A 15,572-nucleotide genomic window follows, 5' to 3' on the forward strand; every position below is an offset into this window, starting at 1 on the left:
CGAAAAATTTTGGGACCAAAAAAATTTTGACCCAAAAAAAAGTTCGAGAAATTTTGGGACCAAAAAAATTTTGACCCAAAAAAAAGTTCGAGAAATTTTGGGACCAAAAAAAAGTTCGAAAAATTTTGGGACCAAAAAAATTTTGACCCAAAAAAAAGTTCGAGAAATTTTGGGACCAAAAAAATTTTGACCCAAAAAAAAGTTCGAAAAATTTTGGGACCAAAAAAATTTTGACCCAAAAAAAAGTTCGAGAAATTTTGTGACCAAAAAAATTTTGAGCCAAAAAAAAGTTCGAAAAATTTTGGGACCAAAAAAATTTTGAGCCAAAAAAAAGTTCGAAAAATTTGGGGACCAAAAAAATTTTGACCCAAAAAAAGTTCGAAAAAATTTTGACCCAAAAAAATTTTGAGCCAAACAAAAGTTCAAAAAATTTTGGGACCAAAAAAATTTTGAGCCAAAAAAAGTTCGAAAAATTTTGGGACCAAAAAAATTTTGACCCAAAAAAAAGTTCGAGAAATTTTGGGACCAAAAAAATTTTGACCCAAAAAAAAGTTTGAAAAAATTTTGGGACCAAAAAAATTTTGAACCAAACAAAAGTTCAAAAAATTTTGGGACCAAAAAAATTTCGAGCCAAAAAAAAGTTCGAAAAATTTTGGGACCAAAAAAATTTTGACCCAAAAAAAAGTTCGAGAAATTTTGGGACCAAAAAAATTTTGACCCAAAAAAAAGTTCGAAAAATTTTGGGACCAAAAAAATTTTGACCCAAAAAAAGTTCGAAAAAATTTTGACCCAAAAAAATTTTGAGCCAAACAAAAGTTCGAAAAATTTTGGGACCAAAAAAATTTTGACCCAAAAAAAAGTTCGAAAAATTTTGGGACCAAAAAAATTTTGACCCAAACAAAAGTTCGAGAAATTTTGGGACCAAAAAAATTTTGAGCCAAAAAAAAGTTCGAAAAATTTTGGGACAAAAAAAATTTTGACCCAAAAAAAAGTTCGAGAAATTTTGGGACCAAAAAAATTTTGACCCAAAAAAAAGTTTGAAAAAATTTTGGGACCAAAAAAATTTTGACCCAAAAAAAAGTTCGAAAAATTTTGGGACCAAAAAAATTTTGACCCAAAAAAAAGTTCGAAAAATTTTGGGACCAAAAAAATTTTGACCCAAAAAAAAGTTCGAAAAATTTTGGGACCAAAAAAATTTTGACCAAAAAAAAAGTTCGAGAAATTTTGGGACCAAAAAAATTTTGACCCAAAAAAAAGTTCGAAAAATTTTGGGACCAAAAAAATTTTGACCCAAAAAAAAGTTCGAGAAATTTTGGGACCAAAAAAATTTTGACCCAAAAAAAAGTTCGAGAAATTTTGGGACCAAAAAAAAGTTCGAAAAATTTTGGGACCAAAAAAATTTTGACCCAAAAAAAAGTTCGAGAAATTTTGGGACCAAAAAAATTTTGACCCAAAAAAAAGTTCGAAAAATTTTGGGACCAAAAAAATTTTGACCCAAAAAAAAGTTCGAGAAATTTTGTGACCAAAAAAATTTTGAGCCAAAAAAAAGTTCGAAAAATTTTGGGACCAAAAAAATTTTGAGCCAAAAAAAAGTTCGAAAAATTTTGGGACCAAAAAAATTTTGACCCAAAAAAAGTTCGAAAAAATTTTGACCCAAAAAAATTTTGAGCCAAACAAAAGTTCAAAAAATTTTGGGACCAAAAAAATTTTGAGCCAAAAAAAGTTCGAAAAATTTTGGGACCAAAAAAATTTTGACCCAAAAAAAAGTTCGAGAAATTTTGGGACCAAAAAAATTTTGACCCAAAAAAAAGTTTGAAAAAATTTTGGGACCAAAAAAATTTTGAACCAAACAAAAGTTCAAAAAATTTTGGGACCAAAAAAATTTCGAGCCAAAAAAAAGTTCGAAAAATTTTGGGACCAAAAAAATTTTGACCCAAAAAAAAGTTCGAGAAATTTTGGGACCAAAAAAATTTTGACCCAAAAAAAAGTTCGAAAAATTTTGGGACCAAAAAAATTTTGACCCAAAAAAAGTTCGAAAAAATTTTGACCCAAAAAAATTTTGAGCCAAACAAGAGTTCAAAAAATTTTGGGACCAAAAAAATTTTGACCCAAAAAAAAGTTCGAAAAATTTTGGGACCAAAAAAATTTTGACCCAAACAAAAGTTCGAGAAATTTTGGGACCAAAAAAATTTTGAGCCAAAAAAAAGTTCGAAAAATTTTGGGACAAAAAAAATTTTGACCCAAAAAAAAGTTCGAGAAATTTTTGGACCAAAAAAATTTTGACCCAAAAAAAAGTTTGAAAAAATTTTTGGACCAAAAAAATTTTGAGCCAAAAAAAAGTTCGAAAAATTTTGGGACCAAAAAAATTTTGACCCAAAAGAAAAGTTCGAAAAATTTTGGGACCAAAAAAATTTTGACCCAAAAAAAAGTTCGAAAAATTTTGGGACCAAAAAAATTTTGACCAAAAAAAAAGTTCGAGAAATTTTGGGACCAAAAAAATTTTGACCCAAAAAAAAGTTCGAAAAATTTTGGGACCAAAAAAATTTTGACCCAAAAAAAAGTTCGAGAAATTTTGGGACCAAAAAAATTTTGACCCAAAAAAAAGTTCGAGAAATTTTGGGACCAAAAAAAAGTTCGAAAAATTTTGGGACCAAAAAAATTTTGACCCAAAAAAAAGTTCGAGAAATTTTGGGACCAAAAAAATTTTGACCCAAAAAAAAGTTCGAAAAATTTTGGGACCAAAAAAATTTTGACCCAAAAAAAAGTTCGAGAAATTTTGTGACCAAAAAAATTTTGAGCCAAAAAAAAGTTCGAAAAATTTTGGGACCAAAAAAATTTTGAGCCAAAAAAAAGTTCGAAAAATTTTGGGACCAAAAAAATTTTGACCCAAAAAAAGTTCGAAAAAATTTTGACCCAAAAAAATTTTGAGCCAAACAAAAGTTCAAAAAATTTTGGGACCAAAAAAATTTTGAGCCAAAAAAAGTTCGAAAAATTTTGGGACCAAAAAAAATTTTGACCCAAAAAAAAGTTCGAGAAATTTTGGGACCAAAAAAATTTTGACCCAAAAAAAAGTTTGAAAAAATTTTGGGACCAAAAAAATTTTGAACCAAACAAAAGTTCAAAAAATTTTGGGACCAAAAAAATTTCGAGCCAAAAAAAAGTTCGAAAAATTTTGGGACCAAAAAAATTTTGACCCAAAAAAAAGTTCGAAAAATTTTGGGACCAAAAAAATTTTGACCCAAAAAAAAGTTCGAAAAATTTTGGGACCAAAAAAATTTTGAGCCAAAAAAAAGTTCGAAAAATTTTGGGACCAAAAAAATTTTGACCCAAAAAAAAGTTCGAAAAATTTTGGGACCAAAAAAATTTTGACCCAAAAAAAAGTTCGAAAAATTTTGGGACCAAAAAAATTTTGACCCAAAAAAAAAGTTCGAGAAATTTTGGGACCAAAAAAATTTTGACCCCAAAAAAAGTTCGAAAAATTTTGGGACCAAAAAAATTTTGACCCAAAAAAAAGTTCGAGAAATTTTGGGACCAAAAAAATTTTGACCCAAAAAAAAGTTCGAAAAATTTTGGGACCAAAAAAATTTTGACCCAAAAAAAAGTTCGAGAAATTTTGGGACCAAAAAAATTTTGACCAAAAAAAAAGTTTGAAAAAATTTTGGGACCAAAAAAATTTTGACCCAAAAAAAAGTTCGAAAAATTTTGGGACCAAAAAAATTTTGAGCCAAAAAAAAGTTCGAAAAATTTTGGGACCAAAAAAATTTTGACCCAAAAAAAAGTTCGAAAAATTTTGGGACCAAAAAAATTTTGACCCAAAAAAAAGTTCGAAAAATTTTGGGACCAAAAAAATTTTGACCCAAAAAATAGTTCGAAAAATTTTGGGACCAAAAAAATTTTGAGCCAAAAAAAAAGTTCGAAAAATTTTGGGACCAAAAAAATTTTGACCCAAAAAAAAGTTCGAGAAATTTTGGGACCAAAAAAATTTTGACCCAAAAAAAAGTTCAAGAAATTTTGGGACCAAAAAAACTTTGAGCCAAAAAAAAGTTTGAATAAATTTTGGGACCAAAAAAAATTTGACCCAAAAAAAAGTTCGAAAAATTTTGGGACCAAAAAAATTTTGACCCAAAAAATAGTTCGAAAAATTTTGGGACCAAAAAAATTTTGACCCAAAAAAAAGTTCGAAAAATTTTGGGACCAAAAAAATTTTGACCCAAAAAAAAGTTCGAGAAATTTTGGGACCAAAAAAATTTTGACCCAAAAAAAAGTTCGAAAAATTTTGGGACCAAAAAAATTTTGACCCAAAAAAAAAGTTCGAGAAATTTTGGGACCAAAAAAATTTTGACCCAAAAAAAAGTTCGAGAAATTTTGGGACCAAAAAAATTTTGACCCCAAAAAAAGTTCGAAAAATTTTGGGACCAAAAAAATTTTGACCCAAAAAAAAGTTCGAAAAATTTTGGGACCAAAAAAATTTTGACCAAAAAAAAAGTTCGAGAAATTTTGGGACCAAAAAAATTTTGACCAAAAAAAAAGTTCGAGAAATTTTGGGACCAAAAAAATTTTGACCCAAAAAAAAGTTCGAGAAATTTTGGGACCAAAAAAATTTTGACCCAAAAAAAAGTTCGAGAAATTTTGGGACCAAAAAAAAGTTCGAAAAATTTTGGGACCAAAAAAATTTTGACCCAAAAAAAAGTTCGAGAAATTTTGGGACCAAAAAAATTTTGACCCAAAAAAAAGTTCGAAAAATTTTGGGACCAAAAAAATTTTGACCCAAAAAAAAGTTCGAGAAATTTTGTGACCAAAAAAATTTTGAGCCAAAAAAAAGTTCGAAAAATTTTGGGACCAAAAAAATTTTGAGCCAAAAAAAAGTTCGAAAAATTTTGGGACCAAAAAAATTTTGACCCAAAAAAAGTTCGAAAAAATTTTGACCCAAAAAAATTTTGAGCCAAACAAAAGTTCAAAAAAATTTGGGACCAAAAAAATTTTGAGCCAAAAAAAGTTCGAAAAATTTTGGGACCAAAAAAATTTTGACCGAAAAAAAAGGTCGAGAAATTTTGGGACCAAAAAAATTTTGACCCAAAAAAAAGTTTGAAAAAATTTTGGGACCAAAAAAATTTTGAACCAAACAAAAGTTCAAAAAATTTTGGGACCAAAAAAATTTCGAGCCAAAAAAAAGTTCGAAAAATTTTGGGACCAAAAAAATTTTGACCCAAAAAAAAGTTCGAGAAATTTTGGGACCAAAAAAATTTTGACCCAAAAAAAAGTTCGAAAAATTTTGGGACCAAAAAAATTTTGACCCAAAAAAAGTTCGAAAAAATTTTGACCCAAAAAAATTTTGAGCCAAACAAAAGTTCGAAAAATTTTGGGACCAAAAAAATTTTGACCCAAAAAAAAGTTCGAAAAATTTTGGGACCAAAAAAATTTTGACCCAAACAAAAGTTCGAGAAATTTTGGGACCAAAAAAATTTTGAGCCAAAAAAAAGTTCGAAAAATTTTGGGACAAAAAAAATTTTGACCCAAAAAAAAGTTCGAGAAATTTTTGGACCAAAAAAATTTTGACCCAAAAAAAAGTTTGAAAAAATTTTTGGACCAAAAAAATTTTGAGCCAAAAAAAAGTTCGAAAAATTTTGGGACCAAAAAAATTTTGACCCAAAAAAAAGTTCGAAAAATTTTGGGACCAAAAAAATTTTGACCCAAAAAAAAGTTCGAAAAATTTTGGGACCAAAAAAATTTTGACCAAAAAAAAAGTTCGAGAAATTTTGGGACCAAAAAAATTTTGACCCAAAAAAAAGTTCGAAAAATTTTGACCCAAAAAAAAGTTCGAGAAATTTTGGGACCAAAAAAATTTTGACCCAAAAAAAAGTTCGAGAAATTTTGGGACCAAAAAAAAGTTCGAAAAATTTTGGGACCAAAAAAATTTTGACCCAAAAAAAAGTTCGAGAAATTTTGGGACCAAAAAAATTTTGACCCAAAAAAAAGTTCGAAAAATTTTGGGACCAAAAAAATTTTGACCCAAAAAAAAGTTCGAGAAATTTTGTGACCAAAAAAATTTTGAGCCAAAAAAAAGTTCGAAAAATTTTGGGACCAAAAAAATTTTGAGCCAAAAAAAAGTTCGAAAAATTTTGGGACCAAAAAAATTTTGACCCAAAAAAAGTTCGAAAAAATTTTGACCCAAAAAAATTTTGAGCCAAACAAAAGTTCAAAAAATTTTGGGACCAAAAAAATTTTGAGCCAAAAAAAGTTCGAAAAATTTTGGGACCAAAAAAAATTTTGACCCAAAAAAAAGTTCGAGAAATTTTGGGACCAAAAAAATTTTGACCCAAAAAAAAGTTTGAAAAAATTTTGGGACCAAAAAAATTTTGAACCAAACAAAAGTTCAAAAAATTTTGGGACCAAAAAAATTTCGAGCCAAAAAAAAGTTCGAAAAATTTTGGGACCAAAAAAATTTTGACCCAAAAAAAAGTTCGAAAAATTTTGGGACCAAAAAAATTTTGACCCAAAAAAAAGTTCGAGAAATTTTGGGACCAAAAAAATTTTGAGCCAAAAAAAAGTTCGAAAAATTTTGGGACCAAAAAAATTTTGACCCAAAAAAAAGTTCGAAAAATTTTGGGACCAAAAAAATTTTGACCCAAAAAAAAGTTCGAAAAATTTTGGGACCAAAAAAATTTTGACCCAAAAAAAAAGTTCGAGAAATTTTGGGACCAAAAAAATTTTGACCCCAAAAAAAGTTCGAAAAATTTTGGGACCAAAAAAATTTTGACCCAAAAAAAAGTTCGAGAAATTTTGGGACCAAAAAAATTTTGACCCAAAAAAATGTTCGAAAAATTTTGGGACCAAAAAAATTTTGACCCAAAAAAAAGTTCGAGAAATTTTGGGACCAAAAAAATTTTGACCAAAAAAAAAGTTTGAAAAAATTTTGGGACCAAAAAAATTTTGAGCCAAAAAAAAGTTCGAAAAATTTTGGGACCAAAAAAATTTTGACCCAAAAAAAAGTTCGAAAAATTTTGGGACCAAAAAAATTTTGACCCAAAAAAAAGTTCGAAAAATTTTGGGACCAAAAAAATTTTGACCCAAAAAATAGTTCGAAAAATTTTGGGACCAAAAAAATTTTGAGCCAAAAAAAAGTTCGAAAAATTTTGGGACCAAAAAAATTTTGACCCAAAAAAAAGTTCGAGAAATTTTGGGACCAAAAAAATTTTGACCCAAAAAAAAGTTCAAGAAATTTTGGGACCAAAAAAACTTTGAGCCAAAAAAAAGTTTGAAAAAATTTTGGGACCAAAAAAAATTTGACCCAAAAAAAAGTTCGAAAAATTTTGGGACCAAAAAAATTTTGACCCAAAAAATAGTTCGAAAAATTTTGGGACCAAAAAAATTTTGACCCAAAAAAAAGTTCGAAAAATTTTGGGACCAAAAAAATTTTGACCCAAAAAAAAGTTCGAGAAATTTTGGGACCAAAAAAATTTTGACCCAAAAAAAAGTTCGAAAAATTTTGGGACCAAAAAAATTTTGACCCAAAAAAAAAGTTCGAGAAATTTTGGGACCAAAAAAATTTTGACCCAAAAAAAAGTTCGAGAAATTTTGGGACCAAAAAAATTTTGACCCCAAAAAAAGTTCGAAAAATTTTGGGACCAAAAAAATTTTGACCCAAAAAAAAGTTCGAAAAATTTTGGGACCAAAAAAATTTTGACCAAAAAAAAAGTTCGAGAAATTTTGGGACCAAAAAAATTTTGACCCAAAAAAAAGTTCGAAAAATTTTGGGACCAAAAAAATTTTGACCCAAAAAAAAGTTCGAGAAATTTTGGGACCAAAAAAATTTTGACCCAAAAAAAAGTTCGAGAAATTTTGGGACCAAAAAAAAGTTCGAAAAATTTTGGGACCAAAAAAATTTTGACCCAAAAAAAAGTTCGAGAAATTTTGGGACCAAAAAAATTTTGACCCAAAAAAAAGTTCGAAAAATTTTGGGACCAAAAAAATTTTGACCCAAAAAAAAGTTCGAGAAATTTTGTGACCAAAAAAATTTTGAGCCAAAAAAAAGTTCGAAAAATTTTGGGACCAAAAAAATTTTGAGCCAAAAAAAAGTTCGAAAAATTTTGGGACCAAAAAAATTTTGACCCAAAAAAAGTTCGAAAAAATTTTGACCCAAAAAAATTTTGAGCCAAACAAAAGTTAAAAAAATTTTGGGACCAAAAAAATTTTGAGCCAAAAAAAGTTCGAAAAATTTTGGGACCAAAAAAATTTTGACCCAAAAAAAAGTTCGAGAAATTTTGGGACCAAAAAAATTTTGACCCAAAAAAAAGTTTGAAAAAATTTTGGGACCAAAAAAATTTTGAACCAAACAAAAGTTCAAAAAATTTTGGGACCAAAAAAATTTCGAGCCAAAAAAAAGTTCGAAAAATTTTGGGACCAAAAAAATTTTGACCCAAAAAAAAGTTCGAGAAATTTTGGGACCAAAAAAATTTTGACCCAAAAAAAAGTTCGAAAAATTTTGGGACCAAAAAAATTTTGACCCAAAAAAAGTTCGAAAAAATTTTGACCCAAAAAAATTTTGAGCCAAACAAAAGTTCGAAAAATTTTGGGACCAAAAAAATTTTGACCCAAAAAAAAGTTCGAAAAATTTTGGGACCAAAAAAATTTTGACCCAAACAAAAGTTCGAGAAATTTTGGGACCAAAAAAATTTTGAGCCAAAAAAAAGTTCGAAAAATTTTGGGACAAAAAAAATTTTGACCCAAAAAAAAGTTCGAGAAATTTTTGGACCAAAAAAATTTTGACCCAAAAAAAAGTTTGAAAAAATTTTTGGACCAAAAAAATTTTGAGCCAAAAAAAAGTTCGAAAAATTTTGGGACCAAAAAAATTTTGACCCAAAAAAAAGTTCGAAAAATTTTGGGATCAAAAAAATTTTGACCCAAAAAAAAGTTCGAAAAATTTTGGGACCAAAAAAATTTTGACCAAAAAAAAAGTTCGAGAAATTTTGGGACCAAAAAAATTTTGACCCAAAAAAAAGTTCGAAAAATTTTGGGACCAAAAAAATTTTGACCCAAAAAAAAGTTCGAGAAATTTTGGGACCAAAAAAATTTTGACCCAAAAAAAAGTTCGAGAAATTTTGGGACCAAAAAAAAGTTCGAAAAATTTTGGGACCAAAAAAATTTTGACCCAAAAAAAAGTTCGAGAAATTTTGGGACCAAAAAAATTTTGACCCAAAAAAAAGTTCGAAAAATTTTGGGACCAAAAAAATTTTGACCCAAAAAAAAGTTCGAGAAATTTTGTGACCAAAAAAATTTTGAGCCAAAAAAAAGTTCGAAAAATTTTGGGACCAAAAAAATTTTGAGCCAAAAAAAAGTTCGAAAAATTTTGGGACCAAAAAAATTTTGACCCAAAAAAAGTTCGAAAAAATTTTGACCCAAAAAAATTTTGAGCCAAACAAAAGTTCAAAAAATTTTGGGACCAAAAAAATTTTGAGCCAAAAAAAGTTCGAAAAATTTTGGGACCAAAAAAAATTTTGACCCAAAAAAAAGTTCGAGAAATTTTGGGACCAAAAAAATTTTGACCCAAAAAAAAGTTTGAAAAAATTTTGGGACCAAAAAAATTTTGAACCAAACAAAAGTTCAAAAAATTTTGGGACCAAAAAAATTTCGAGCCAAAAAAAAGTTCGAAAAATTTTGGGACCAAAAAAATTTTGACCCAAAAAAAAGTTCGAAAAATTTTGGGACCAAAAAAATTTTGACCCAAAAAAAAGTTCGAAAAATTTTGGGACCAAAAAAATTTTGAGCCAAAAAAAAGTTCGAAAAATTTTGGGACCAAAAAAATTTTGACCCAAAAAAAAGTTCGAAAAATTTTGGGACCAAAAAAATTTTGACCCAAAAAAAAGTTCGAAAAATTTTGGGACCAAAAAAATTTTAACCCAAAAAAAAGTTCGAGAAATTTTGGGACCAAAAAAATTTTGACCCCAAAAAAAGTTCGAAAAATTTTGGGACCAAAAAAATTTTGACCCAAAAAAAAGTTCGAGAAATTTTGGGACCAAAAAAATTTTGACCCAAAAAAAAGTTCGAAAAATTTTGGGACCAAAAAAATTTTGACCCAAAAAAAAGTTCGAGAAATTTTGGGACCAAAAAAATTTTGACCAAAAAAAAAGTTTGAAAAAAATTTGGGACCAAAAAAATTTTGACCCAAAAAAAAGTTCGAAAAATTTTGGGACCAAAAAAATTTTGAGCCAAAAAAAAGTTCGAAAAATTTTGGGACCAAAAAAATTTTGACCCAAAAAAAAGTTCGAAAAATTTTGGGACCAAAAAAACTTTGAGCCAAAAAAAAGTTCGAAAAATTTTGGGACCAAAAAAATTTTGACCCAAAAAATAGTTCGAAAAATTTTGGGACCAAAAAAATTTTGAGCCAAAAAAAAGTTCGAAAAATTTTGGGACCAAAAAAATTTTGACCCAAAAAAAAGTTCGAGAAATTTTGGGACCAAAAAAATTTTGACCCAAAAAAAAGTTCAAGAAATTTTGGGACCAAAAAAACTTTGAGCCAAAAAAAAGTTTGAAAAAATTTTGGGACCAAAAAAATTTTGACCCAAAAAAAAGTTCGAGAAATTTTGGGACCAAAAAAATTTTGACCCAAAAAATAGTTCGAAAAATTTTGGGACCAAAAAAATTTTGACCCAAAAAAAAGTTCGAAAAATTTTGGGACCAAAAAAATTTTGACCCAAAAAAAAGTTCGAGAAATTTTGGGACCAAAAAAATTTTGACCCAAAAAAAAGTTCGAAAAATTTTGGGACCAAAAAAATTTTGAGCCAAAAAAAAGTTCGAGAAATTTTGGGACCAAAAAAATTTTGACCCAAAAAAAAGTTCGAGAAATTTTGGGACCAAAAAAATTTTGACCCCAAAAAAAGTTCGAAAAATTTTGGGACCAAAAAAATTTTGACCCAAAAAAAAGTTCGAGAAATTTTGGGACCAAAAAAATTTTGACCCAAAAAAAAGTTCGAAAAATTTTGGGACCAAAAAAATTTTGAGCCAAAAAAAAGTTCGAAAAATTTTGGGACCAAAAAAATTTTGAGCCAAAAAAAAGTTCGAAAAATTTTGGGACCAAAAAAAATTTGACCCAAAAAAAAGTTCGAAAAATTTTGGGACCAAAAAAATTTTGACCCAAAAAAAAGTTCGAGAAATTTTGGGACCAAAAAAATTTTGACCCAAAAAAAAGTTCGAAAAATTTTGGGACCAAAAAAATTTTGACCCAAAAAAAAGTTCGAGAAATTTTGGGACCAAAAAAATTTTGACCGAAAAAAAAGTTTGAAAAAATTTTGGGACCAAAAAAATTTTGACCCAAAAAAAAGTTCGAAAAATTTTGGGACCAAAAAAATTTTGAGCCAAAAAAAAGTTCGAAAAATTTTGGGACCAAAAAAATTTTGACCCAAAAAAAAGTTCGAGAAATTTTGGGACCAAAAAAAAGTTCGAAAAATTTTGGGACCAAAAAAATTTTGACCCAAAAAAAAGTTCGAGAAATTTTGGGACCAAAAAAATTTTGAGCCAAAAAAAAGTTCGAAAAATTTTGGGACCAAAAAAATTTTGAGCCAAAAAAAAGTTCGAAAAATTTTGGGACCAAAAAAAATTTGACCCAAAAAAAAGTTCGAAAAATTTTGGGACCAAAAAAATTTTGACCAAAAAAAAAGTTCGAGAAATTTTGGGACCAAAAAAATTTTGACCCAAAAAAAAGTTCGAAAAATTTTGGGACCAAAAAAATTTTGACCCAAAAAAAAGTTCGAAAAATTTTGGGACCAAAAAAATTTTGACCCAAAAAAAAAGTTCGAGAAATTTTGGGACCAAAAAAATTTTGACCCCAAAAAAAGTTCGAAAAATTTTGGGACCAAAAAAATTTTGATCCAAAAAAAAGTTCGAGAAATTTTGGGACCAAAAAAATTTTGACCCAAAAAAAAGTTCGAAAAATTTTGGGACCAAAAAAATTTTGACCCAAAAAAAAGTTCGAGAAATTTTGGGACCAAAAAAATTTTGACCAAAAAAAAAGTTTGAAAAAATTTTGGGACCAAAAAAATTTTGACCCAAAAAAAAGTTCGAAAAATTTTGGGACCAAAAAAATTTTGAGCCAAAAAAAAGTTCGAAAAATTTTGGGACCAAAAAAATTTTGACCCAAAAAAAAGTTTGAAAAATTTTGGGACCAAAAAAATTTTGACCCAAAAAAAAGTTCGAAAAATTTTGGGACCAAAAAAATTTTGACCCAAAAAATAGTTCGAAAAATTTTGGGACCAAAAAAATTTTGAGCCAAAAAAAAGTTCGAAAAATTTTGGGACCAAAAAAATTTTGACCCAAAAAAAAGTTCGAGAAATTTTGGGACCAAAAAAATTTTGACCCAAAAAAAAGTTCAAGAAATTTTGGGACCAAAAAAACTTTGAGCCAAAAAAAAGTTTGAAAAAATTTTGGGACCAAAAAAATTTTGACCCAAAAAAAAGTTCGAAAAATTTTGGGACCAAAAAAATTTTGACCCAAAAAATAGTTCGAAAAATTTTGGGACCAAAAAAATTTTGACCCAAAAAAAAGTTCGAGAAATTTTGGGACCAAAAAAATTTTGACCCAAAAAAAAGTTCGAAAAATTTTGGGACCAAAAAAATTTTGACCCAAAAAAAAGTTCGAGAAATTTTGGGACCAAAAAAATTTTGACCCAAAAAAAAGTTCGAGAAATTTTGGGACCAAAAAAAAGTTCGAAAAATTTTGGGACCAAAAAAATTTTGACCCAAAAAAAAGTTCGAGAAATTTTGGGACCAAAAAAATTTTGACCCAAAAAAAAGTTCGAAAAATTTTGGGACCAAAAAAATTTTGACCCAAAAAAAAGTTCGAGAAATTTTGTGACCAAAAAAATTTTGAGCCAAAAAAAAGTTCGAAAAATTTTGGGACCAAAAAAATTTTGAGCCAAAAAAAAGTTCGAAAAATTTTGGGACCAAAAAAATTTTGACCCAAAAAAAGTTCGAAAAAATTTTGACCCAAAAAAATTTTGAGCCAAACAAAAGTTCAAAAAATTTTGGGACCAAAAAAATTTTGAGCCAAAAAAAGTTCGAAAAATTTTGGGACCAAAAAAAATTTTGACCCAAAAAAAAGTTCGAGAAATTTTGGGACCAAAAAAATTTTGACCCAAAAAAAAGTTTGAAAAAATTTTGGGACCAAAAAAATTTTGAACCAAACAAAAGTTCAAAAAATTTTGGGACCAAAAAAATTTCGAGCCAAAAAAAAGTTCGAAAAATTTTGGGACCAAAAAAATTTTGACCCAAAAAAAAGTTCGAAAAATTTTGGGACCAAAAAAATTTTGACCCAAAAAAAAGTTCGAAAAATTTTGGGACCAAAAAAATTTTGAGCCAAAAAAAAGTTCGAAAAATTTTGGGACCAAAAAAATTTTGACCCAAAAAAAAGTTCGAAAAATTTTGGGACCAAAAAAATTTTGACCCAAAAAAAAGTTCGAAAAATTTTGGGACCAAAAAAATTTTAACCCAAAAAAAAGTTCGAGAAATTTTGGGACCAAAAAAATTTTGACCCCAAAAAAAGTTCGAAAAATTTTGGGACCAAAAAAATTTTGACCCAAAAAAAAGTTCGAGAAATTTTGGGACCAAAAAAATTTTGACCCAAAAAAAAGTTCGAAAAATTTTGGGACCAAAAAAATTTTGACCCAAAAAAAAGTTCGAGAAATTTTGGGACCAAAAAAATTTTGACCAAAAAAAAAGTTTGAAAAAAATTTGGGACCAAAAAAATTTTGACCCAAAAAAAAGTTCGAAAAATTTTGGGACCAAAAAAATTTTGAGCCAAAAAAAAGTTCGAAAAATTTTGGGACCAAAAAAATTTTGACCCAAAAAAAAGTTCGAAAAATTTTGGGACCAAAAAAACTTTGAGCCAAAAAAAAGTTCGAAAAATTTTGGGACCAAAAAAATTTTGACCCAAAAAATAGTTCGAAAAATTTTGGGACCAAAAAAATTTTGAGCCAAAAAAAAGTTCGAAAAATTTTGGGACCAAAAAAATTTTGACCCAAAAAAAAGTTCGAGAAATTTTGGGACCAAAAAAATTTTGACCCAAAAAAAAGTTCAAGAAATTTTGGGACCAAAAAAACTTTGAGCCAAAAAAAAGTTTGAAAAAATTTTGGGACCAAAAAAATTTTGACCCAAAAAAAAGTTCGAGAAATTTTGGGACCAAAAAAATTTTGACCCAAAAAATAGTTCGAAAAATTTTGGGACCAAAAAAATTTTGACCCAAAAAAAAGTTCGAAAAATTTTGGGACCAAAAAAATTTTGACCCAAAAAAAAGTTCGAGAAATTTTGGGACCAAAAAAATTTTGACCCAAAAAAAAGTTCGAAAAATTTTGGGACCAAAAAAATTTTGAGCCAAAAAAAAGTTCGAGAAATTTTGGGACCAAAAAAATTTTGACCCAAAAAAAAGTTCGAGAAATTTTGGGACCAAAAAAATTTTGACCCCAAAAAAAGTTCGAAAAATTTTGGGACCAAAAAAATTTTGACCCAAAAAAAAGTTCGAGAAATTTTGGGACCAAAAAAATTTTGACCCAAAAAAAAGTTCGAAAAATTTTGGGACCAAAAAAATTTTGAGCCAAAAAAAAGTTCGAAAAATTTTGGGACCAAAAAAATTTTGAGCCAAAAAAAAGTTCGAAAAATTTTGGGACCAAAAAAAATTTGACCCAAAAAAAAGTTCGAAAAATTTTGGGACCAAAAAAATTTTGACCCAAAAAAAAGTTCGAGAAATTTTGGGACCAAAAAAATTTTGACCCAAAAAAAAGTTCGAAAAATTTTGGGACCAAAAAAATTTTGACCCAAAAAAAAGTTCGAGAAATTTTGGGACCAAAAAAATTTTGACCGAAAAAAAAGTTTGAAAAAATTTTGGGACCAAAAAAATTTTGACCCAAAAAAAAGTTCGAAAAATTTTGGGACCAAAAAAATTTTGAGCCAAAAAAAAGTTCGAAAAATTTTGGGACCAAAAAAATTTTGACCCAAAAAAAAGTTCGAGAAATTTTGGGACCAAAAAAAAGTTCGAAAAATTTTGGGACCAAAAAAATTTTGACCCAAAAAAAAGTTCGAGAAATTTTGGGACCAAAAAAATTTTGAGCCAAAAAAAAGTTCGAAAAATTTTGGGACCAAAAAAATTTTGAGCCAAAAAAAAGTTCGAAAAATTTTGGGACCAAAAAAAATTTGACCCAAAAAAAAGTTCGAAAAATTTTGGGACCAAAAAAATTTTGACCAAAAAAAAAGTTCGAGAAATTTTGGGACCAAAAAAATTTTGACCCAAAAAAAAGTTCGAAAAATTTTGGGACCAAAAAAATTTTGACCCAAAAAAAAGTTCGAAAAATTTTGGGACCAAAAAAATTTTGACCCAAAAAAAAAGTTCGAGAAATTTTGGGACCAAAAAAATTTTGACCCCAAAAAAAGTTCGAAAAATTTTGGGACCAAAAAATTTTTGACCCAAAAAAAAGTTCGAGAAATTTTGGGACCAAAAAAATTTTGACCCAAAAAAAAGTTCGAAAAATTTTGGGACCAAAAAAATTTTGACCCAAAAAAAAGTTCGAGAAATTTTGGGACCAAAAAAAT

Source organism: Astyanax mexicanus, chromosome 3, assembly GCF_023375975.1.
Source record: "Astyanax mexicanus isolate ESR-SI-001 chromosome 3, AstMex3_surface, whole genome shotgun sequence".
Taxonomy (NCBI): Eukaryota; Metazoa; Chordata; class Actinopteri; order Characiformes; family Acestrorhamphidae; genus Astyanax; species Astyanax mexicanus.